The sequence below is a fragment of the Phyllobates terribilis genome, unplaced genomic scaffold (assembly GCF_046119375.1).
Source record: "Phyllobates terribilis strain yellow unplaced genomic scaffold, ASM4611937v1 Scaffold_3__8_contigs__length_932513732, whole genome shotgun sequence".
In the NCBI taxonomy this organism is placed as follows: Eukaryota; Metazoa; Chordata; class Amphibia; order Anura; family Dendrobatidae; genus Phyllobates; species Phyllobates terribilis.
The window spans coordinates 379,184,418-379,208,393 of record NW_027362763.1 but is presented as its reverse complement, the minus strand read 5'-3'; the positions used below and the strand labels follow the sequence as shown (position 1 = coordinate 379,208,393).

General features: G+C 46.6%; 1 protein-coding gene across 2 annotated transcripts in view; it reads left to right on the top strand.

Annotated features, from left to right (window-relative positions):
* HMGCLL1 (3-hydroxy-3-methylglutaryl-CoA lyase like 1) overlaps window positions 1–23,976 on the top strand; it is a 285,021-nt gene that overhangs the window by 162,485 nt on the left and 98,560 nt on the right. The window lies entirely within an intron of this gene.

Below are 23,976 nucleotides of genomic sequence, written 5' to 3'. Positions count from 1 at the left end.
TGCTTGTGTACGTAGCTATCAGTGGCCACCGATTGGTTTTGCGTTTGCTTGTGTACGTAGCTATCAGTTTATCTAGTGTATCAACTGCCCCTTTGGTAGAATTATAATCTAATATCATCTGCGGCTTTTTGTCATCTTGACTACTTACTGCATTGTCATGGTGCATCTTGCTCATCAGAATGACCTGTTTGTTTTTGGGAATGTAAGAAACCACTGTCGTATCTCCAGTAAAGTAAAATTTGAACTATGAACATCTCTTTTACCAAGGATCCATTGCAGCAGTTCTTACTGTGCCCAGCATTATAAGTTTTCGTTTTAGCAAAAGCTGCCCCAATTGGTGCGATGTTAAAAAGTTGTCACATGTCACATTTTGTCCTCTTAGTCCATACTTCAAATCTGAAACGACTCTCATACCCTGATTCTTTTCAGGATTTACTCCAGGCTTTTTTCCTGTATATACCTAAGCGTTTAGAGCGTATGAACTGCTGCTGTCACAAAGTGTCCATATCTTGATGTCGTACTTTGCTTGCTTACTCGGTATATATTTTTTGATCTGGCATCTACCTCAGAATTCCACAAGTTGTTCATCCACAATGACATTTTCACCAGTATTGTATAATTTTGGAAGAATCTCTATCTATTTATCCTAAACTTCTCTAATAGCGACAAGTTATTAGAGAACTCTCTGATGTTAGCAATTTTCCTGCCTGGACAGATGAATTGCAAACTCCAAATTACATTTTTGTTTTCAGACTGAATTGCTTGCATTTGACTAGTTATCTTGGTATGGTGCCCAATCAGATTCAACTTCAGAATTAGAATTTTCGTGATCACTTTTCCCACCACTTATATGGTCCTCATATTCGGACACTTTTTTCAGTTGGATATCTTCTTCATAATCTGAGGCTTTGGCAAGCTTTTACAATTCAGCTTCACTCAATGGATGTCTTAGCCACATTTTTATCCAGCTTTCCAAATAATGGATACTCACGACTTAAATGGGGTTAAATCAGCGTTGTAGCCATATTGCTGCACCCAAATTTTTTTCAAAAGCAAAATGGTGCCCCGCGCATGTGCAGTAGCATCTCTCGGCAACCGAAAGCTGCTACTGCACATGTGTGGGCACCGGCGGCCATTTTGCAACATGTAAATTTCACATTGGCAGAGAAATTACAAAGGCAATATTTAAAATAGTAGGCAGGTCATTGAAAGCACAGTGACCTGTCAGAGGCCAGAGATAGGCATACATAATGAGAGGACCAGCTACAGCCCCTCCCTAAAGTCCCGCCCCAGAGCACGGGCATATCATTATGGCAGAACTGAAAATAAAGATTATAAAAGAACCACTGGATGGATTTAATCAACACAGGTATAATTTTATTCAGTGTAATGTCGCCCACCTGGCAGTGTATGTGGTTTACTAAGCACAATCCTGATGACAGGTGCGCTGTAAGGGTATTTAACAGTAGAAAAAACATGAAACAACGCCTAGTTTTCAATGCAAATAATGAAAGCTCCAAGATACTATTTATTGTACTAACACATGGTATGTAAAGGGGATTTAAATAACGTGTCTGGTATTGACTGTCAGGCTTGTTCTGCCAGCACCAATTGCACCAATGGCAAACAGGCCAAGGAGAGATGAGAACTTTCCAGCTGTGGTGGAGTTGCCAAGTGCTTTTGGTATTTAGCGAGAGCACTGCCCAGAATACAGAGCACCTACTCCTTCTGCTGTTAGGCCCACCACAGGAAAGAAACTGTATCATCCTACAGTAGTAGAGCTAGAGGCATAAGTGTAAATGGATTTGTATGTAAAAGGACCGATGAAAACAAAAAGGTGGAATCTCATTTATGGCCATGGATAACTACCTCACTTTTTATTTGCAAAAGTATAGTACATCTGTCCCATAGTATCTACTTGCAACTTTTTCACACTACTGTTTTCAGTTATGTAATAAAAGAAAAAAAAAAGACATTTAATAGCCCATTTAACTCTTTTGAGACATTGGAAGTACTGGTATATCCAATGTCGGGTCTATGGGTATGATGTTGGCATCACAGACAGTATCTGCCTCTAGCAGAGGCTCCAATCACTGAAGTTAACCCCTTAAATGCTGCTGTCAGTCTGTAACAATGGCATTTATAGGATACTGTGATTTTTGCTATATACTGTAGTATTGCACTATAGAGAACAAGTGATCAGACTATCGCTGCATATGTAAAAGTTTAATCTATCAAAATATAAAATAAACTAACTTGTACTGTAAAAGCCATAAAGAGAAATATAAAATGAAAACTTTAGAATAGCATTTCTTTCTGTCCCAGCAACTTCACACATACACACATAGAAAAAAAAAAACAAGCCCTCACACAACTCCAGCAACATTAAATATGAAAACTAGTCTTGGATAATGAAGGCACGTTCCAAATTTTTTACAAATTTCTAGCAGTTAATATGTCTAATAAAAAGTCTTTTGGCTTTTAAAAGGCATAGGCTATAATATAATTCTATAATACACTACAGAATTAACAGAGTTTACAAAGGATTGTTATGTATAATTAACACCAGATTGTTAATGATGGGCATACTGTATAATACATGTTGTGTTTATTATTTCACTAAAATTATGATAGAATGTTTCGCAGAGAGAAAAAACACTACAGTCCACTTAGCAAGGACCTCAATAGAATGGACTTCACCCAGTTTACTGCATTTCAGACAACTGCCAAATTCATAATCAAATCTATTGTACACTGTAATAGTACAGCAGTTCATTAAGCAGAAGCAGTTTAACACTAGTTTCAGGTTTGAGAAGCAAATAAAATATCCATTCACTGACAGAGGTGAAACATAAAATTTCAGAACTTTTAAAGGGTTATTCCCACAATCGCATTATTTTCACAAAACACAGTAAAGGCATATTTATTATTCATATATGGACTAACCCTAGCATAACGTTTCTTTTTTGTACCTTTGTCTTTTTTCATCTCTATCTGCCCCTCTGTGCATCCAGCTTGAAATAGCTTATTGGCCTATTTTTTTGGCTAAACGACATTTCCCAGCAACACCCTGCTTCTCCTCAGTGCTTCAGACCCCTCCCTTTATCTACTGTGTTAGTGACTAGCCCCATCTCTCTGAGTTAATGATTCAGCTGCATCCACCACAGATATTTGGCATATAAGTGTAGAATTCAGTCTATTCTTTTGGGCAGTGTCTGCTCATGTACAAAACTCTGCCAGTCTGATTTTATTTTCTGCCATCTACATCAGTATAGCTGCCTGTGTGGTTTTACATCATTGCTATATTAGCTAGTTTTCAACCGTCCTGCAATCCTCTACAGCAGAATTTATATTAACTAAATCTGAGTAGTGTTTAATGCCTGTAGCAGATAGCTCAGAAATGTGAAATTGCAAATGTCGCTCTGTTGACACATATGGCAGAGGATTGTAAATGTCAGATTAAATTTAAGTTATATTGCAAAAATGAGTAAATAAATATGCACATTATTATAATAACTCTTTACATTTACAGACTGAAATAATATTGACTTATAGAAGTTGCATAAGAGTAGAAAAAATAAGCTTTTCTTTTATTTAAAAAAATAACAGTATTATTCTTGTCTATCAAACATATCTAGTTTTGCAGTTCAGTCTCATTCAAGCAGTATACCTGCAGTTTAGGTGCGTTTTCAGAATAAGTAGATTCCTTGATACATAAGGAATAACAGTATTTCTGACAATTACATGCAATTGCATTTTCCACTAGTCTTCCCATCTGCAGGCTCACTAAATTTGAGTCCTCTATTGACTAGAGGGTGGAGACCAGCTGTTATGATGTGTCACGCGCTGTCTAGCGCTAAGTATCTGCGGCCTATTCTAGATGCTGCTGTAACTTTAACTGTGTTATTTCCCCTAGTACTGCATGAGTCAATGTCACTTCTATTGCCGTGTCCTGGTGGATGTGAGTTTATGTGTGCGTCTCCTCTCCCTAGCCTTTAAGTAGCCTCTCCTTCCACCAGATGGTGCTGCTGATAGAGTTTCACTCTATACCTGGAAGCTGTGCTGTGCTGACCTGTTTGTTGGTGCCGCTGAAGTCCTTTCCTTTGAAGTTGCTGTACCTTTTTCAGTGGAGGGAGGTGAGGGGGATTAGCACAGGGCTTGTGGAGGAGTTAGGGCTTAGGGTGGAGACCCGAACCTTCTCACCATCAGAGATACCTTCGGGTTCAGGGCTATTCAGGGTTCCCAGTCTAGGGACAGACTAGTTTTCCCTGCTCACTCTGCCCCTATGTGCCATTTCCTCACCAGCATTCCCCCTACAGCGTGACATTATCAGCAGCCCCACCATTTTCCTTGAATCACTATGTCTCAGAATGCCTCAGCTGTTAGAACTCTCCTGTTAGTTTTTTTCTATCTTGCTGGTCTCATGACCTTTTTTGCCTATTTAGTCCTGTTCTATCCTCCTGGCCTTGCTGGACTTCATTGTATTTTCTACTCTGTAGCCAGCCTGGTGCTTAGTTACCTTTCTCAGTCAGTTTAGCTAGGTCTTCGGACCTTTATGTTCTATGTTGTGTGTTTGTCTTTTACTACTACAATTTCTGCTAGGAGGTGTCCAACTTTATCCCAGTCCATAGTTCTTGTAGGGATCCCTCCCTTGCATCTATAGGTCTTCGTACAGACTAGCCGAGGACTTTAGCGGGTCTGACCGCAGGATCAGGTTCCCCGTTACATCATAGGGATCTAGCTTAGTTCTATTGTAGGGACAGATCTCCTTTCTTTCCTTAGTGCTTGTAGCAGATCATAACAGTAAGTCCAGCCCAAAAATATCTCTAAGGAAAGACTTCCAGTTTCCATCATGGTGTCGGTTCAGGATTTGGCTCAATGCCTGCAGGGACTGTCTCTGGAGGTGGCCGAGCTCCAACAACACGTGAGTAGCTGTTCTGGACAACATTTTGTGGAGCCAAAGGTACGTTTGCCTGATTTATTTTTTGGTGATCAACAAGAATTTTTTTCCTTTAAAAATGCTTGTTCGTTGTATTAGTTTTTTTTCTGCTTTGGGTTTGTTGTATGATGATCCTGATCGTGTCTCATCAGCTGAGACTGAATTGAGACGTTTGAGACAGGGATCAGGTAATGTGGAAAAATATTGTTCTCACTTCTGTCGGTGGTCTGCCCAGGTGGGGTGGAACGATTCAGCTTTGAAAAGTTTGTTTCTTGCGGGGCTAGGTGAAAGGGTTAAGGATTTGCTGATTGCTTATCCCACACCTGGAAACTTGCAGGAGGCAATGCAATTAGCTATACGAGTGGACAGGAGACTGCGTGCAAGGGTTAATGAGAGTAAATCCTCTGCCATGTCAGCTCCGAGTCTTGAGAGGGTCTGTACTGACATTGGAGAGCCGATGGAGATTGGGACGATGGCACCCCGCTCTCAGGAAAAATACCGCAGGTCTTCTGAAGGTTTGTGCTTTTATTTCAGGAAATCTGACCATTTTTTTAAGAACTGTGTGCTTCGTATGAACAAAGAAAAAAAAAGGGTCAGTTACGCCCGTATAGCCTGTTTAAATACTAAGGGTATATTTCTTTCTGCTACTACTGCTGCTCAGGAAGAATTAATTGAATTTCGGGTATTTGTGGATTGTGGTTCTACTCTGAATGTGATTGATGGGGGATTCTTGGAAAAACTTAAATTAAAGCCCAAACCTTTGTCATCCCCTATTGCTGTGGTTTCTGTCGATGGCTCTCCCTTGAAGAGTGTTACTCACAAGGTCTGTGTATTTCCCCTCACTATTAATGGTGTTCACCAAGAGAATTTGGATTTGGTAGTATTAAATAATTTGCCTTCTCCAGTAGTTTTGGGGTTGCCCTGGTTAAAACTGCACAATCCTGTACTGGATTGGTCTACCAATGAAATTAAGTCCTGGAGCCCTAAGTGTTATGACAAGTGCTGCGGTGGAAAAAGGGGAATTACCTGTACCTATTCAGGATTTTTGGAGAGTTTTTTCTGAAGAGGAGTCACAAATTTTGCCTCCCCATAGAGACTATGATTGTACCATTGAATTTGTCCCTGGAACGACTCTTCCTAAAAGTCGTTTATTCAATCTTACTATTCCTGAGAGAAAGGCTTTGGAGGAATACATACAGACAAGCTTGGCCGCCAGTCACATTAGGCCTTCCAAGTCTCCTGTGGCTGTTGGATTTTTTTTTGTAAAAAAAAAGGACGGCGGTTTACGTCCTTGTCTGGATTTTCGTGAGATTAATAAAATTACTGTACGCAATCCTTACCCACTGCCATTGATGTAGTTGTGTATTTGGATGACATTTTGATTTATTCACCGGATCTGCAGTCTCATTGGTGGAGCGTACGTGAGGTATTACAGTTATTAATTGACAATTCGCTTTTTGCTAAGCTGGAGAAATGTGAGTTCGCTGTACAGAGAATTAGTTTTTTAGGCTACATTATCTCCAGCGAGGGCTTTGAGATGGACCCGGTGAAAGTTCAAGCTGTGCAGGAATGGCCTAGGCCTATTGGTTTGAAATCGATACAGAGGTTTTCGGGTTTCGCCAATTATTACAGAAAATTCATTAAAAATTTTTCTATTATTGTCAAACCACTGACCGATCTCACCAGGAAAGGTGCTAATGCTGTTCAGTGGACTACTGAGGCCATTGAAGCTTTTGTGTTTCTAAAGGAGAGGTTCAGCTCTGCTCCCATCCTTATGCAGCCTGATGTGACTAAGCCGTTTTTGGTTAAGGTTGATGCTTCTTCGGTAGGGGTCGGTGCAGTGTTGTCTCAGAAAAACAAGGATGGAGTACATCCCTGTGCTTTTTTTTCAAAAATTTTTTCTGAGACTGAACTTAATTACGATATTGGTAATCGGGAATTGCTGGCTATTAAACTCGCATTTGAACACTGGCGTCATCTCTTGGAAGGTGCTGAATTTCCCATTCAGGTTTTCACTGATCATAAAAATCTGATCTATCTTGATGCTGCCAAGCGCTTGAATGCCCGTCAGGCTAGGTGGGCACTTTTTTTCTCGCGGTTTAATTTTTCCGTTACTTACATCCCGGGTACCAAAAATGTAAAAGCTGATGCTTTGTCTCACAGCTTTTCTCCCATGGTCGGTGCTGAGGAGGAGGAGAGCATTTTACAAGAAGGTGTTGTGATTGCTGCTTTGGACTCCGTTTTGGAAGATAAGATTCTTAAAGCACAGGAGAATGCCCATCTAACACTCCCCATGGGAGGTTGTTTGGGCCTAGGACCTTTAGGACAGATTTGTTTGTCGAGTGTCATGAGTCTCGGTTGGCAGGTCATCCAGGAATTTCTGAGACCAAGAGACTTGTGGGTCACAGTTTTTTGTGGCCTGGATGGCAGAAGGAAGTCATTAAGTGGGTGCGTCAATGTACGGTGTGTGCTAGATCTAAGTCTTCACATACTCCTGCATCGGGGTTGCTTGGTCCTCTGGAGGTTCCTAGTGCACCTTGGACACATATGGCTATGGACTTTATTACTGACCTTCCCCCCTCTGAGGGTTTCACGGTCATCTGGGTGGTCGTGGACCCTTTTAGCAAGATATGTCACTTGGTTCCTTTCATCAAACTGCCCTGCGCTAAGACACTCGCTAAGGCCTTTGTCAAGGAAATTGTCAGACTACATGCCGTTCCTACTGACATTGTTTTGGACAGGGGACCTCAGTTCATGGCTCGTTTTTGGCGTGCTTTTTGTGACAGGTTGGGAGTTCATTTGTCGTTTTCATCCGGATATCATCCTGAGTCTAATGGCCAGACAGAAAGGAAGAATCGGGATGTTGAGCCGTTCTTGCATTGTTTTGTGGCAGACAATCAGGAGGGGTGGTCTGAGTTTCTGCCACTTGCTGAGTTTGCTCTTAACAACCATACATCCTCTTCTGCTGGTTGTTCGCCTTTTTTTTGTTGTTCTGGGAGACATCCGTCTTTTGGGTCATTCTCCAAATTGGTATCGGCTGTGCCTGAGGAGGAGAGTTTTTCCGGTGATTTGGAGAGAGTTTGGACGGATGTGCATGGTAATCTTCAGGAGGCTAACAAAAAAACTAAGAGGTACTTTGATAGGAAACGGCAAGAGGTTTCGTTTGCTATTGGTGACATGGTTTGGTTGTCCTCTAAGAATCTGCGGTTGAGGATTCCTTCTAAAAAATTGGGTCCCAAGTTTGTAGGGCCCTTTAAGGTGCTTCAGGTAGTTAACCAATCTGCTGTTAGGTTGGAGGTTCCTACCTCCTGGAAGATTAATCCGGTGTTTCATGTTTCTCTGTTGAAAAGAGCTTATGTGTCAGATGGAGACGCCTCTGCCACTGTTTCTCCGGTGGTGGAGGACGGGGAATACGAAATTTCCCGCATCCTAAATTCTAGACGTTATAGAGGGAGTTTGCAGTATCTCATCGCTTGGAAGGGTTTCGGACCCGAGGATAACTCATGGGTGAGGGCGGATGATGTTTCTGCTTCCAGACTTGTCAAAGCGTTTCACAAGAGGTTTCCTGATAAGCCTGGGCCTAGGGGATCCGGAGGATCCTCATAGAAGATGGGGTACTGTTAGAACTCTCCTGTTAGGTTTTTTCTATCTTGCTGGTCTCATGACCTTTTTTGCCTATTTAGTCCTGCTCCGCCCTCCTGGCCTTGCTGGACTTCATTGTATTTTCTACTCTGTAGCTAGCCTGGTGCTTAGTTACCTTTCTCAGTCAGTTTAGCTAGGTCTTTGGACCTTTATGTTCTATGTTGTGTGTTTGTCTTTTACTGCTACAATTTCTGCTAGGAGGTGTCCAACTTTATCCCAGTCCCTAGTTCTTGTAGGGATCCCTCCCTTGTATCGATAGGTCTTCGTACAGACTAGCCGAGGACTTTAGCGGGTCTGATCGCAGGATCAGGTTCCCCATTACATCGTAGGTATCTAGCATAGTTCTATTGTAGGGACAGATCTCCTTTCTTTCCTTAGTGCCTGTAGCAGATCATAGCATCAGCTGATTCAATTTCTCACCTGATGCAGACCATCTCTGAAGAGGTAGCTGGTCTGCGAACTCAGGTAGTGCAACAGCTGCAGAAAGTTGTGGGTTACCTGCCCTCGGCTCATGCTTAGGCCGTGACAGAACCAAGGTCTCTCTTCCAGATAGGTTTTTTGGGGGACGAGACAAATTTTTTGTTTTCCGTGAAGCCTGTAAGCTTTATTTCAGGCTCCGGCCCCGTTCATCTGGAAGTGAGGAACAGCGGGTGGGGATTATAGTCTCTCTTCTTAAGGGGTCTGCCTAGACCTGGGTCTTCTCCCTTCCGGCCGACTCACCATCGCTGCGGTCGGTGGACGGGTTTTTTGCTGCCCTGGCTCAGGTGTATGGTGAACCTGATAGGGTGACCTTTGCCGAGTCTAATCTCCGTAAACTCAGGGAACATGGACAGTGGAGGAGTACTGCTCGGAGTTTCGGAGATGGGCGACTGACACTCAGTGGAACGACCCAGCCCTCAGGAGTCAGTTCAGCTTGGGTTTGTCAGCTAGACTGCAAGACACTCTGGTTCAGTACACTGCACCTGAGTCATTGGAGGCTGTGATGTCCCTAGTCATTGACAGACACCTGAGGGAGAGACCGAGACCTACTTTGTCTCCTGTTCCTATCCCTGCTGAGGAGACTATAGCCGATGAACCCATGCAGTTGGGAGTAGTAGGTTCTCGTGTTAAACCTCCTGTGGCTACTGTTCCTCAAGTGGGTGGAGCTTGTTTTTTCTGTGGAAAATCTGACCTTTTTATTAAGGTTTGTCCACTTCACTCCAAGACAACCACGCAGTCTCAGAAGCAGCCTACCTCGGGTCGTTCGAGAAGAGATGACCAGAAGGTTTATATTTGCTTCCTCGCCAGGTCTCCGATCACACTATCTGCTGAGGTTGTGGTGGGTTGTAAAAGCGAGACTGTACCAGTACTGGTCGATAGCGGAGCGTGTGTCAATTTGATGGATTCTCGTTTTGCTCAGGCTCATGGTCTCGCGAGCAGTGCTTTAGTGAGACCCATTCCTATCGCTTCGATCGACTCAGTTCCTCTCAACCAGAAGGTCCTCTCCCAAGTGTTGTGTAATGTGAACCTGAGCATAGGAACTCTCTACCAGGAGCTCCTGTCCTTTCACCGCTTGGAGAACCTGCCCACTCCCATTGTATTGGGCCTTCCCTGGCTGGAGAAACACAATCTGGTGGTTGACTGGAGGGCCAGAAAAGTTGTAAGTTGGGGGGCTTTCTGTGTGAGTAATTGCCTAGCTACAACTATTTCTACTGTACTGGTTGCATCAAATCAACTCCTACCCCACTACCAGAAGTGATTGGTAGTGAAACTGGAAAAGGGGGTGGAGTCCGGACTGCGCCTCAGATTAATGGTGGGTCTAGTCGTCGTTCTAGGAGCAGGGGCCGGGGAGGGACGGAGCTTCCTACTGTGCTCTCCAGGGGAGGGAGCACTGGGCCCTGGGGGGACACTGCTGCTGTGTTCCCTCTGACTGTAACCGCAGATGTGAAAATAAAATAAACGTGTAAACGTGCAGGTCCTGATCTGGGAGTGAACGAGTATGTGTGGGTGTTGTCCAAGCATGTCAGGTGGAGGCGTGCTGCTGGGGGTCCTAGCTCCAGGGTTATTGGTCCATTTAGGATATCGGCCATTTATAACTCTGTGTTATACCAACTCGAACTAACCCCAGTGTTGGAAACCTATAGCATTTTTCATATCTCGTCACTCAGGAAATGTGGACCTTTTCCGGACGTGTCCGGTTTCAAGTCCAGAGGCCTCTCTTAAAAGAGGGGTACTGTCACGCGCTGTCTAGCGCTAAGAATCTTCGGTCTATTCTAGATGCTGCTGTAACTTTAAATGTGTTATTTCCCCTAGTACTGCATGAGTTAATGTCAGTTCTATTGCTGTGTCCTGGAGGATGTGAGTTAATGTGTGAGTCTCCTCTCCCTAACCTTTAAGTAGCCTCTCCTTCCATCGGGTGGTGCTGCTGATAGAGTTTCACTCTATACCTGGAAGCTGTGCTGTGCTGACTTGTGTGTTGGTGCCGCTGAAGTCCTTTCCTTTGAAGTTGCTGTACCTTTTTCAATGGAGGGAGGTGAGGGGGATTAGCACAGGGCTTGTGGAGGAGTTAGGGCTTAGGGTGGAGACCCAAACCTTCTAACCATCAGAGATACCTTCGGGGTCAAGGCTATTTAGGGTTCCCAGTCTAGGGACAGACTAGTTTTCCCTGCTCACCCTGCCTGTATCTGCCATTTCCTCAACAGTATTCCCCCTACACCGTGACATGATGTCTCCCAAACACTACACTATGCTCTATGATGTGTATATACAGTAAAGGAAATAATTATTTGATCCCTTTCTGATTTTGTAAGTTTGCCCACTGACAATGACATGAACAGTCTATAATTAAAAAAAAAAAATCACATTGTATAAATTAGATAAATTTATTTGCACTTTGCAGTGAGAAATAAGTATTTGATCCCCTATAAACCATTATGAGTTCTGGCTCCTACAGTCCAGTTAGACACTCCTAATCAACTTGTTACCTGCATTAAAGACAGCTGTCTTACATAGTCACTTGTATAAAAGACTCCTGTCCACATACTCAATTAATCAGTCAGACTCTAACGTCTACAACATGGGCAAGACCAAAGAGCTTTCTACGGATGTCAGGGACAAGATCAAAGACCTACACAAAGCTGGAATGGGCTATAAAACCATAAGTAAGACACTGGGTGAGAAGGAGACAACTGTTGGTGCAATAGTAAGAAATTGGAAGAAATAGAAAATGTCGATCTGGGGCACCATGCAAAATTTCACCTCGTGGGGTATCCTTGATCATGAGGAAGGTGAGAGATCAGCCTAAAGCTACACAGGGGGAACTTGGTAATGATCTCAAGGCAGCTGGGACCACAGTCACAATCCTGCAGTGCCCGCAAGGTCCCCCTGCTCAAGGTGTCCCATGTGCAGGCCTGTCTGAAGTTTGCAAATGAACACCTGGATGATTCTGTGAGTTATTGGGAGTAGGTGCTGTGGTCAGATAAGGAAAAATCGAGCTCTTTGGCATCAACTCAAGAACACCGTCTCCACTGTCAAACATGGAAGTGGAAACATTATGTTTTGGGGGTATTTCTTTGCTAAGGGCACAGTGGGGCACCCCAGGGGTCCGATTGCCACAGTGGCATTGCCTTCCTCACAAGGGGTGATGGCATGTCTGGAAGCAAGGAGGGGTCCCCTAATCAGGTTTATCAGCATACAACACTTTCCTGGCTCCAGACCAGAAAGGGGAGCTCCTCCCCTTAACAACTGAAATCTGGAGGCGGGGTTAATTAGAGTGAGTTGAGAGGAGTTGAATACAGCACAGCGACGAGGAAGGACCTGGGGAAGGGAGCTGTGCACAAGCTCACCCCAGAGGAGAGAAGCGCAGAAGAACTTGACACCGGAGTCCGAGGTTGTGGGGCACTGAAGGCCCAGCAGCAGAAACCAGAGGGCAGGAGATAGCAGGTCTCCTGGCCCCACCAGATGCCCGGCGACACAGCAGCACCATAGGGCCCAGCACCGCCATGTGGGAGCGACACTTACGGAAGGCCCGAGCTGCCTGCCATACGGGTGAGGAAAATATGTTTTACTCAGGGACGAGGGCTGCAGCATAGCTACAAGTAGCAGGGCCAAAGAGATTAGCGCAGAGGGAAGGCCTACAACTTCACCTGGCGAGGTGGATTCCCAACTTGCTTCCAGGCCGCCCGGACCTCTACTACCAGCTAGTACCCGTGCCCCGGTCTGCTTAACAAAGCTCAAGTAAAGATGAGAGGAAACCTCCATTAAGTTGTGGACTGGTCATTATCTGCGCCATCACCTGCACTACACTGCACCAGCAACATCTACCTCATAGCATCACTATATCCTACCCTGGGGCAAAGCTCTGCCTGTGGAGAGCTGAACCAACTCTGCTGCGTCACCACCAGCTCCAGAGGATCTGCACCGTACTGGCGGCCCCATATAGCCGCATACCACAGGTGGCATCACGAACATTATCTGTATAAAAACTTCATTCCCCTTTTACTTTTCCCCTTTAATTGACCGCCCTAGGTTACGGACCGGGTCACCGCCACCGTGACATCCCCTGCACCGACCGGCCCGGCTACCAAGTACCCCAGGCCCAGGGGGCGCGTCATGCTTGGCGTCACGAACAGGATTCGAAGCCCGGAATAACTGGGTACTGTGTGCCATAGAGTTTACCGAACTGTGTCATCACGTCATTTGCCATCAGCCGAGGGGAAGCAGGAGGCCCCGATCCGGAACCACTGGGTAAAAGATCCCTCCCGCCTGCAGAGCAGCATACTGGTATGTCAGCAGAAGCCCAGGACCTGGCTGATGTTCATTAGGGGGAAGGAAAATGCCCAACCTGGGAGAGGATTCAGCCGCGGGCACAGCCGCCACCACTGAAATGCCATTATCAATGCCATATATACCAGGGGCGGCATGGTTGCCCCAGTACTCAGGGGAGTCGCACACCCTGAGCGACTTTGAGGAGAGACTGCGCAGTTTGCTCCAAGTGTACCCCCTGTCTGAGGAGAAGAAAGTCAGAATCCTTATAGGCCAGCTAGTAGGTGCAGCACAAAGGGAAGTGAAGTCCTGGCTGGGCAGGGACAAAAGCACTGTTAAGGAAATACTGGCCCAGTTGAAGGATACATTTGACACCCGCACAGCAGCAGAGATTAAAATGAAGTTCTACGGGTGCAAACAAAGAGTGCAGAACAGTGTACAGGACTATGCTCTAAACCTACAGGAGGCGCTGCGGGCCATTAAACAGGTAGACCCCGACAGTGTGCAAGACGAGGACAGATTGCTAACTGAACAGTTTATTGAGGGGCTAACGCTCACCGGACAAAGCTACGCTTAATGGCTCTGCAAAACTCTGATCTAGACTTTGCTCAATTTAAAGACCGGGCCATCCGGGTGCTGCGAGAATCAATCCCAAGTGGCACTGCACCCCTCCCTAGCCCAGCTATCACATACCACCAGGAGGTGGCGTCCTTTTCCCCGGCACCTGTGGAGGCTGAGGCGCAGACACTAGATAATGACCAGTCTGCAGACCTACGCCTACATGTCCAGGAGCTGACCAAAAGTGTGGCTACTAGTGATGACCGAGCTGCTCGGCGCTCGCTGAGTATTTCCGGGGTTGCTCGGCGGGAGCTCGGGTCCCCTCCCTGCAAGTTTGCTGCTCTTTAGAGCGCCAATCAACATGCAGGGATTGCCTGCCACTCACTGCAATGCCGTAGCCATGATGGTTATGGCATTACAGTGACTGGCTGGCCGCATAGCTTCATCGGGTCCATATCAGACCTGGCGCCACCATGTCCGTCACAGTCATTCCGGAATTAGACAGAGTAGGGAGAGGTGCTGCTGCGTCAGGGAGAGATTTGCTTGTGTATTAGGTAGTGTAGGGAGAAAAACAGTACATTACACAAATCCATCTTAACAAACAGTCCTTTTGAGGAGTAACTAATTAATCTGCAGAGATATCAGGCAGGCAGTGTATATAGGCAGGCAGGCAGGGTATATAGCAGACTGCAGTGCATATAACACAAGAGGCTACATTCCAATTCTGCCTTTTGCTGCTGTTAGATATTTCTATACAAAGTCCCAGGTCTCAGGGGCCAGGAATACTTTTCTTTGGATCGTAATCCTTATTATTTACTTAAAAAGCAATCCAGAGAACACCGTTTTTCTACGCCATTTGTTTGTTGGTACTGCAGAATACAGCCAGGTCCTTTTCATATTACAGCGCTAGAAATCCAGCTATTTGAAATTTTGTTTTCTCCGTCAAACGGATCACATATACGTTGTCAGAAAATGCTGCCATTTCTGGCCTCCATTAAAAATTTCTTTCAGTGTGTCAGTGAAGCAATTCACAGCAGTTTGCTGTTCAAACTACTTAGCTACAGGCCTGGTATTTAAAATTCTGTTTTCTCCATCACCCAGATCACATATAAGTTCGCTCCAAACTCAGTCATTTTTAGTGAGCGTGGAAGATACTGTCCTCCATTTAAAATGGGCAAGGCACATGGCAAGGGACGGGGAACTGGACGTGATGGTAATGGTGCATGCAGAGGCCGAGGACAAGGCCGTGGGCAAGCTGAAATTGTGCCACTACAAACACCCACATCTTCTCGCCTGACCTTCCTGTCCCAATTTCTAGGGGACCGCAGCACACCAGTATTGAACCCAGACCAGTGTCAAAAGGTTGTTGGTTGGATAGCGGATAATGCTTCCAGTCACTTAGCCACCACCCTGTCTTCCACACGGTCAAGTCTCAGTAGGCGTGAGTCTGGACCGCATATTCCTCACCCTGATCCTCCTTCCTCCCACCATTCCGAGTGCCCAGAGACAAATGATCCCACACTTGGACACACTGAAGAGCTGTTCACTTTTCCATTTATAGATTCGAGCCTCTCGACCCGGTCCACTTGAAGCGAGGCAAGAGGAGATCGCGTGTAGCGATGCCCAAATATTTGAGCAGCCACAGTCACATGAAGGCAATGGTGGGAAAGTGTCACAAGAGGTGGACGATGATGAGACACAATTGCCAGAAAGTCAGGAGGAGGACCAGGGTGCGGAAGTGGAAAACGAGGTGGTGCATGATATAGTAACTGACCCATCCTGGCAGGAGGACATGCAGAGTGAGGACAGCAACACACAGGGGGAGGGAGGCAGAGCACCCCAACAGGCAGGAAGAAGCAGTATTGTGGCCGCAGACAGAAGGCAGGAAACCGTTCCCCATAACACCAACACGAAGGAAGTTGCCAGTACAACTGTTAGATCTTCCCGAGTCTGGTTGTTTTTTAAAGACTCTGCCGATAACCCCAAAAAGGCCTTTTGCACCACCTGCCAGGCCATCTTCAGCAGGGGTGGCAAAAAGACCAGCCTGACCACCACCAGCATGATCAGGCACATGGCAGCAAAGCACTCTACTTTGTGGGCCGAACCCCAGGGTCCAGGAACAGTGTCTGCAGGTGGCACCATTGCTTCTTCCACTGTTGTGCATGCAAGCCAATCCCCTGTCCATGGTGCATGCGAAGATGCCTCCTGCCCTGCACCTGTCATTGCGCACTCTCAAGTAGCAGCATCAGGAAGCATGTCCATGTCCTTGTCCCAGCGCAGCGTTCAGTTGTCCATACCCCAGTCCTTGGACCGCAAGCGCAAATATGCAGCCAACGCCCTACAGGCCACACTACTAAATTCTCACTTTTCATGACTGCTTGCGCTCGAAATGTTGCCTTTTAGGCTCGTGGAGATGGAAGCATTCCGCAACCTGATGGCGGCGGCCGTCTCTCGGTACTCGGTCCCCAGCCGCCACTATTTCTCCCGGTGTGCCATCCCCACATTACACAAGCATGTGTCCCAAAACATTAGCCGTGCCCTCAACAATGCAGTTACCGGGAAAGTCCATCTCATCACAGACACGTGGACAAGTGCTTAACCTCGTGGTTCAGCGGTTTCTCAAATCCTACCCGGAGCTGCCGGATCTGCTTGTTAGAGTACGCCGCCTGTGTGCCCATTTTAGAAAGTCAGCTACAGCTTCCGCCGCCTTGCCGTGTTTCAGCAGCTTTTGCAGCTCCCGTCTCACAGACTGGTGTGTGATGTCCCCACGCGTTGGAACTGTACACTGCAGATGTTGGGAAGGATTTGTGAGCAGAAGAGGGCAGTTGTTGAGTACCAGCATCAACAAGGCCGTCGGTATTCAGTTCAGCATCCACACATAAGACCTCAGGAGTGGACATGGATGTCAGACATATGTACCATCCTCCAAAACTTTGAGGACTCCACCAAGATGGTGAGCGGCGATGACGCCATAATTAGCATCACCATCCCACTTCTCTGTCTTGTGAAACGCTCTCTGCTCTCAATCAAAGAGGATGCTTTGCAGGCGGAGCACGGTGAGATGGAGCAAGGAATCATACAGGGTGATTAAACACAACCAAGCCTCATCTCATCCCAAGGTAGATTGGGTGACAATGAAAAAGAGGAGGAGGAGGAGGAAGGACAGTAGCTAGTTTCATGCACTATAGATGGTACTACCTACACAGCTGTCATACCGTCTGTTCAGCGTGTATGGCCAGAGGACAGAGAGGAGGAGGAGGAGGAGAGCATGGTCAGTCATCCTCTTGGTGACACGGAAGTCTTGTATGTTAGTTGTCTGGCACGCATGGCTGAGTTTATGTTACGCTGCCTTTTCGATGACCCTCGCGTTATCAAAATTTTGGGTGACAGTCATTACTAGTTGGTGACACTTCTAGACCCTCGCTACAAGGAGAACTTAATATCTCTTATTCCTGAGGCGGACAGGTCTACAAAAATGGGGCTGTACCAGAAGGCCCTTGTTGTGGAACTATTAAATAAATTCCCATCTGAAAACGCTGGCAGCAGAGGGCACACTTTGTTGGACAACTAAGGAGTACAGTCGAGAGAGACACAACTTCAATCCAACAGAGGCAGGGGAACACTGTCAAAGTTCTGGGAGAGTTTTCTCAGACCCTCCCATCGCACAGGCCCTGAGGCGCGGGGTACTCTTACAAGGAGTGCAAAGTTTTGGAAGATTCTGAGGGAATACCTTGCCGACCGCACCAACGTCCTCCGTGATGCCTCTGTGCCTTATAATTATTGGGTATCCAAGCTGGATACGTGGAATGAATTGGCTCTCTATGCCTTGGAGGTCCTGGCGTGCCCTGCCACCAGCGTTTTATCAGAGCGGTTTTTAGTGCCGCTGGTGTAATTATAACTGATAAGCGCATCTGTCTGTCAACTGAAAATGCTGACAGGCTGACTCTTATAAAAATGAACAAGGGTTGAATTGGGCCAGACTTCTCAACACCATCGAATGATAACAGCGTAACATAAATTCCTATCCAGTGTCTTTTCTTGGGAGGTGTATTCCCATGCACCTTTTCACACCCACACATGTGTATACGCTTCCTCTTTTTGTTTATTTGCTCTTGTCCTCCTCTATCTCCTCATCCTCCACCACCATATCACCAGGGTGACCGTGGTCCGTGATGCAACACCCACATAATTTTTCTAAAGGGTGTTTATGGTGCCCGTAAGAAAAAATCTTTATACAGTATGTTCATGTATACCCCCCAGGGGTAAATGTTTGTCAGCCCATACACTTGCATGGGCATTACAAGTATAGGAGGCCCGCACCTTTCTAATGGGAACATTTTTTTATGAGGCCCTCCTCCACGTCTCTTCCAAGGGGTATTGAAGTGCCTCCAAATTGTTGGCAACACTTGCATTCACTACATAGACCGACACTATGGGAGACTCTCTCCTTTCTATTGGGAATTTGTTGTTACTGTGGCCCTGCTCTATGTGTCTTTAAATTCTTATTGGGGCTTTTCTTACAATTGTTCAGCCGTTGGACTCACTGCATACTCTATAACTGTATAGGAGACCCTCTCCTTTCTAATGGGAACATGTCGTACGTGTTACTGTGACCCTGCTCTGTGTGTCTTTAAATCCCTAGTGGGGTTTTTCCTAAAATTGTTCAGCCGTTGGACTCACTGCATACCCTATAACTGTATAGGAGACCCTCTCCTTTCTAATGGGAACATGTCGTACTTGTACTAGGGCCCTGCTCTGTGTGTCTTTAAATTCTTAGTGGGGTTTTTCCTAAAATTGGTCAGCCTTTGGATTCACTGCATACCCTATAACTGTATAGCAGACTCTCTCCTTTCTAATGGGAATTTGTCGTTACTGTGGCCCTGCTCTAAGTGTCTTTAAATTCTTAGTGGGGTTTTTCCTAAAATTGGTCAGCCGTTGGACTCACTGCATACCCTATAACTGTATAGCAGACTCTCTCCTTTCTAATGGGAATTTGTCGTTACTGTGGCCCTGCTCTATGTGTCTTTAAATTCTTAGTGGGGTTTTTCTCAAATTTTGGCAGCCCTTGCAGTCACAGCATGGGCATTACCACTATAGGAGAGCCGCTCCTTTATAATAGGAACATTTTATTTACTGTGACCCTCCTCTATGTCTCTTCAAAGGGTATTGGGTTGCGTCCAAATTTTTGGCAGCCCTTGCAGTCACTGGATATGTAATAACAGTATAGGAGACCCACTTGTTAATAATGGGAACAACAAAGCATAGCCGGCTGATGGCTCTCTAACAATAGCGAGGGCCGACTGCTGGCCTTTTAAGAATAGTAAGGGCCGTCTGATGGCCCTATAAAAATAGGCTTTATGACTTTCAGAGTCCCTCCATCATAAATAAAACAGGATGTGTCTGATGAAGTGTCACACACCACATTGCCAGATAAGGTTGTAAAATGTTAAAATGACATTTCCCGGTGAATGCATTTGTCTTAAAAAAATAACGTAAAAAAAACAAAAAAAACAATTGGATCTTTCTTTAGTTTAAAAAACAGCGTCCCCAATTTAACCTCAATGTAATCACATTGTTCAGCTCCTGCACCTCCTCCTCCATCTCCAAAATGACCACATCAGTCACAAGCTGACAGCACTGCAGTACTGCCTTGGCCAAGCGGCAACAGGCTGTGCTTAAGATAACATGCTTAATTATTAATTGACAAACCGCCCAGCGCTGAAGAGTTGTTGAAAGCTGTAACACAGCAGCCTGATCTGTGGCTCTCACCGCTGAACATACAGCCAGGCATGGTCGTGTGTGACAATGGGCGGAACCTGGTGATGGAGAAATGACAGCCGAAGTAGATACGGTTTCCCTCTATGCCAGTCCTCTCACCGAGCTAAATACAGCTCAGCAAAAAAAGCTGTGGACTGGCTCCGTACCGTCCCTGGCCTCATTCACCTGCCACGTGTTTGTGGTTAGGCGGTACTTCAGAGTAAGTGCACTGGGGAGGGCACGGGTAATGTTGTGGGACCCGTGCTTGTGGAAGGCGGAGACTACACCGGGAGAAACAGTGGTGGCTGGGGACCGAGTATGGACACCCGGCCGACGCAGGCATGAGATTATGAAAAGCTTCCGCCTCCACGAGCCTAAGAGGCTACATTTCTAGTGCAAGCAGCTGTCAAAAAATTGACAGTATAGTATTCCAGCCTGTGGGTGGGTGGGTGGCTGGCTGCATACTTGCACTTGCATTCCAAGGAATGGTGTAGGGACACTGAACGCTGCACTTTGACAAGGACATGGACGGTGATTGTTGCAAGTCTGCAATGACAGGTGCATGGCGGGAGGCATCTTCGCATGCGCCAAGGATCACTTATGATGGGCACACTATTAGGCAGCGACTTGGGAGTCAGAAATGTTTCCAGAGGTCTTCCCCATGCTGTTCCCATGTCTTTTCAGCACTGTATGCATGTGTCTGATGATGTGTCACAAACCACATGGCCAGATAAGGTTGTAAAATGTTAAAATGACATTTCCCAGTGAATGCATTTGTCACGGTTGAAAGCAATGCAAAAGTGAAAAAATGCATCAAAAACGCTACGTGTGAACATAGCCCAAGGTGTGGAGGAGTATTTTTGGTTTTGGTTATTTATTTTGACTTATATACAAGTCATTACCCTGGAAAGGATGTTCCTTAATATATTTCCCAGGAGAATCCATTTTGTTTTTGTTTTTGTATGTTTTATTGTGAGTCCGTAAAAGTGGCGTAATACTCTGACAACGTTGTTGACAGCAGTGACCTGGGAGTCAGAAATGCTTCCAGTGGTCTTCCCCATGCTGTTCCCATGTCATTTGAGCACTGTTCCCATCGATTTGGGCAATTTTTAGGCCCTCTGCAAATCGCCGGGGGGAGCCGCCTCAAAAATGCTCGAGTTTCCCATAGACTTACATTGGGCTCGTTGCTCGGGTTTAGCACCTGAGTATTCCAATTTGCTCGACCCGAGCAACGAGTACCCGAGCAATTTAGTGCTCGCTCATCACTAGTGGGTACACTAACCAAAACCGTGCAGGCCATATAAGTGTCTCCAAAGGAAAGGATCCAGCTGGCCTCCAGTCCAGATGACATCCCATGGCGACGTCAGAGAAGGATTCCACCGACCAAAGGGAGAAACAGCGATCGCTACAACCAGAACGGACAACCCATATGTCGCCGCTGTCAAAAGGCGTGGCACCTCGCAAGATTCTGCAATTTAAACGAGCAACCCCTGGGGCAGAGGGCCAACCCCCAGGAGTAAGACAACCAGGCCCACAAAGCTGGCGAGACAAGTATGTGGGAGGACGACCGGTCCTACCTGTCGTGCTTGATGGCATCCCGATGAACGCATTGCTGGACACTGGTTCCCAGATGACAACGATGCCATATATCCTTTTCAAACAATACTGGACTGATTCAGACATTACCCGCAGTCCAGATGAACATATTAACATCTATGCCAGCAATGGTCAGCCCTTGCCTCATGTGGGGTATAAAGAGGTGACCATAAAAGTTGCCATCACAAGGAATGATTATTGCTGATATTGATCGCCGAGAAAGTCATCCTATGATAACTATAGGCACCAATGTGATAGAGAATTGTCTTGGGGAAATTATTGTTTTGTTGCGACAGGTCGCAGAGACTGCCACTTCCAGTCAGCAGCGAGTTCTGCAGAAGAAGATCAAAGCCCTGATGCAAAGACAACAGGTATAGCTGTCTGAAGGAGAAGTCGGCAGTGTCAGAATGAGTGATCCATTCCCCATTGCAATGCCCCCTAGGAGAGAAATGTTAATATGGTGTCGGGCAGCAATAGGTCTCAGGGGTCAAGATTATCAGGCCCTGGTAGAACCCGTGTACTCTGATAGTAGACCCACCATCTTGACAGCAAGGGGGGTAGTCGATGTCCGCAAGGGGAGAGTACCGATACGCATAGTGAATTGTGGGGAGAAAGAGGTCCATTTATCCTGGTATGCCACCCATGCTAAGCTGTTCACTGTCAGTAACAATGCAATAAAGGCAGTGGAACCCTTGCCTCCGTCCAAACAGGTGGAGGATAATGGCTCCAAGGGGCAAGTGGAGGATTGGTGTCAGAAGTTACAAATAGGCACTGACTCCACCCCTTTGCACCAAAAGCATGGGGTGTACCGGGTGGTCCAAGAATATGAGCGAGTCTTTAGCAAACACCCACTAGACTTTGGGCAGGTAAAAGGGGTCCAACATCATATCCCCACAGGATATCATCCGCCCATCAAAGAGAGGTACCGGCCTGTACCTCCAGCTCACTATCAATGTGCCAAAGGAATGTTACGGAAGATGAAGGAGGCTGGGGTGATCAGAGATAGTTGTAGCCCCTGGGCAGCTCCATTAGTTCTCGTTAGAAAGAAAGATGGTACAATGAGGATGTGTGTTGATTACAGGCAGATTAACCGCATTACACATAAGGACACCTACCCATTACCCAGAATTGAGCACTGAGATCCGCTAACTATTTCTCCACTTTGGATCTCAGCAGTGAGTATTGGCAGGTTCCCGTGGCAGAGGCGGACAGAGAGAAGACCGCGTTTAGGACACCAATGGGTCTCTGTGAGTTCAACTGCATGCCATTCAGGCTCTGTCTACTCAAAGACATACAAAGACCACCTGGAGCACCTGGCCGAGGTGTTCGAAGCCCTATCTGGTTATGGCCTGAAGGTAAAGCCATCCAAGTGCCACCTGCTGAAGCCCAAGGTTCAGTACTTAGGTCATGTGGTAAGCTCCGAAGGTGTAGCACTAGACCCTGAAAAAGTCACCGTGATAAAGGACTGGCCAAGACCCTCCACTATCAAAGAAGTGCGGCAGTTCCTCGGGCTGGTAGGCTACTACAGGAGATTCATCAAGGGTTTCACCAAGATAGCGGCACCCATGCCGGACCTCCTAGTGGGCCAGTCCAAGAAGGCCAAGAACCCGAATCCTCCGTTCAAGTGGAGTAAAACAGAAGAAGAATACTTCACTTGACTGAAAGTGGCTCTTACGGGAGATGAAGTCCTGGCCTTCCCCGACTATGGCCAACCCTTTGTACTCTACACGGATGCCAGCAACATGGGATTGGGGGTGGTGCTGTCCCAGGTACAGCAGGGCAGAGAGAGAGTGATTGCCTACACCAGCAGGAAACTCCGTCCTACGGAAAGGAACCCCGACAACTATAGTTCCTTTAAGTTGGAGTTTTTAGCCATAATCTGGGTGTTAACAGAGTGCTTCAAACACTACCTCGCCTTCTCCAGATTTACAGTCTTCACGAATAACTACCCGCTGACGCACCTGGAGACTGCGAAGCTTGGTGCCCTAGAACAACGATGGATGTCTCGACTGTCCAACTACGAGTTTACCATCAAGTATCGGGCGGGGCATAAAAACGCTAATGCTGATGCGCTGTCCAGGATGCCCAACTTCCCAGATGGGGGAGAAGACCCGGAAGAGCTGGAGGAGATAGAGATACCCAATTTCCATCGTCACGGGGTGACCCAGTGCTCCCACTGTGTGAGGGACAAGTGCTCCGCCAACTGAGAGGCCACGTTTAACCCATTGCCCCACCATGGATGAGCAGAAACGCAGGATAGCGACCCGGCTGTCCACCTGGTAAAGGAGTTGCTGACACAAGCTGACTCGCACCCTGATCCAGATGCTCCACAGGAGACCCAACAGTTGTGGAAGGAGAAGGGCAAGCTGTTCATCTACGAGGGAAAGCTGTGTCTGAGAAGCAGCATCAACTCTCGGACACACGAACTGGTCTGGCAGGTGGTAGTCCCGAGGCGGGATGCGCCAATGGTCTTAGAAGCGTACCACGATGGAGCAGGACACTTCGGGTGGAAGAAGTTGGAAGCCCTGCTACGTGAGTGATTCTATTGGACTGGCAAGAGGAAAACAATCGAGAGATGGTGTCAAGAATGTGGTCCAGGCAGCCTGAGACGGAAAGACCGTGATACCCAGAGGGCTCCCTTGCAGCCCATAATCACCAAACAACCACTTGAACTGGTAGCTTTGGACAACGTGAAGCTAGCCCCAAGTCGGTCAGGCTATGTCTACGCTCTCACCATAGTA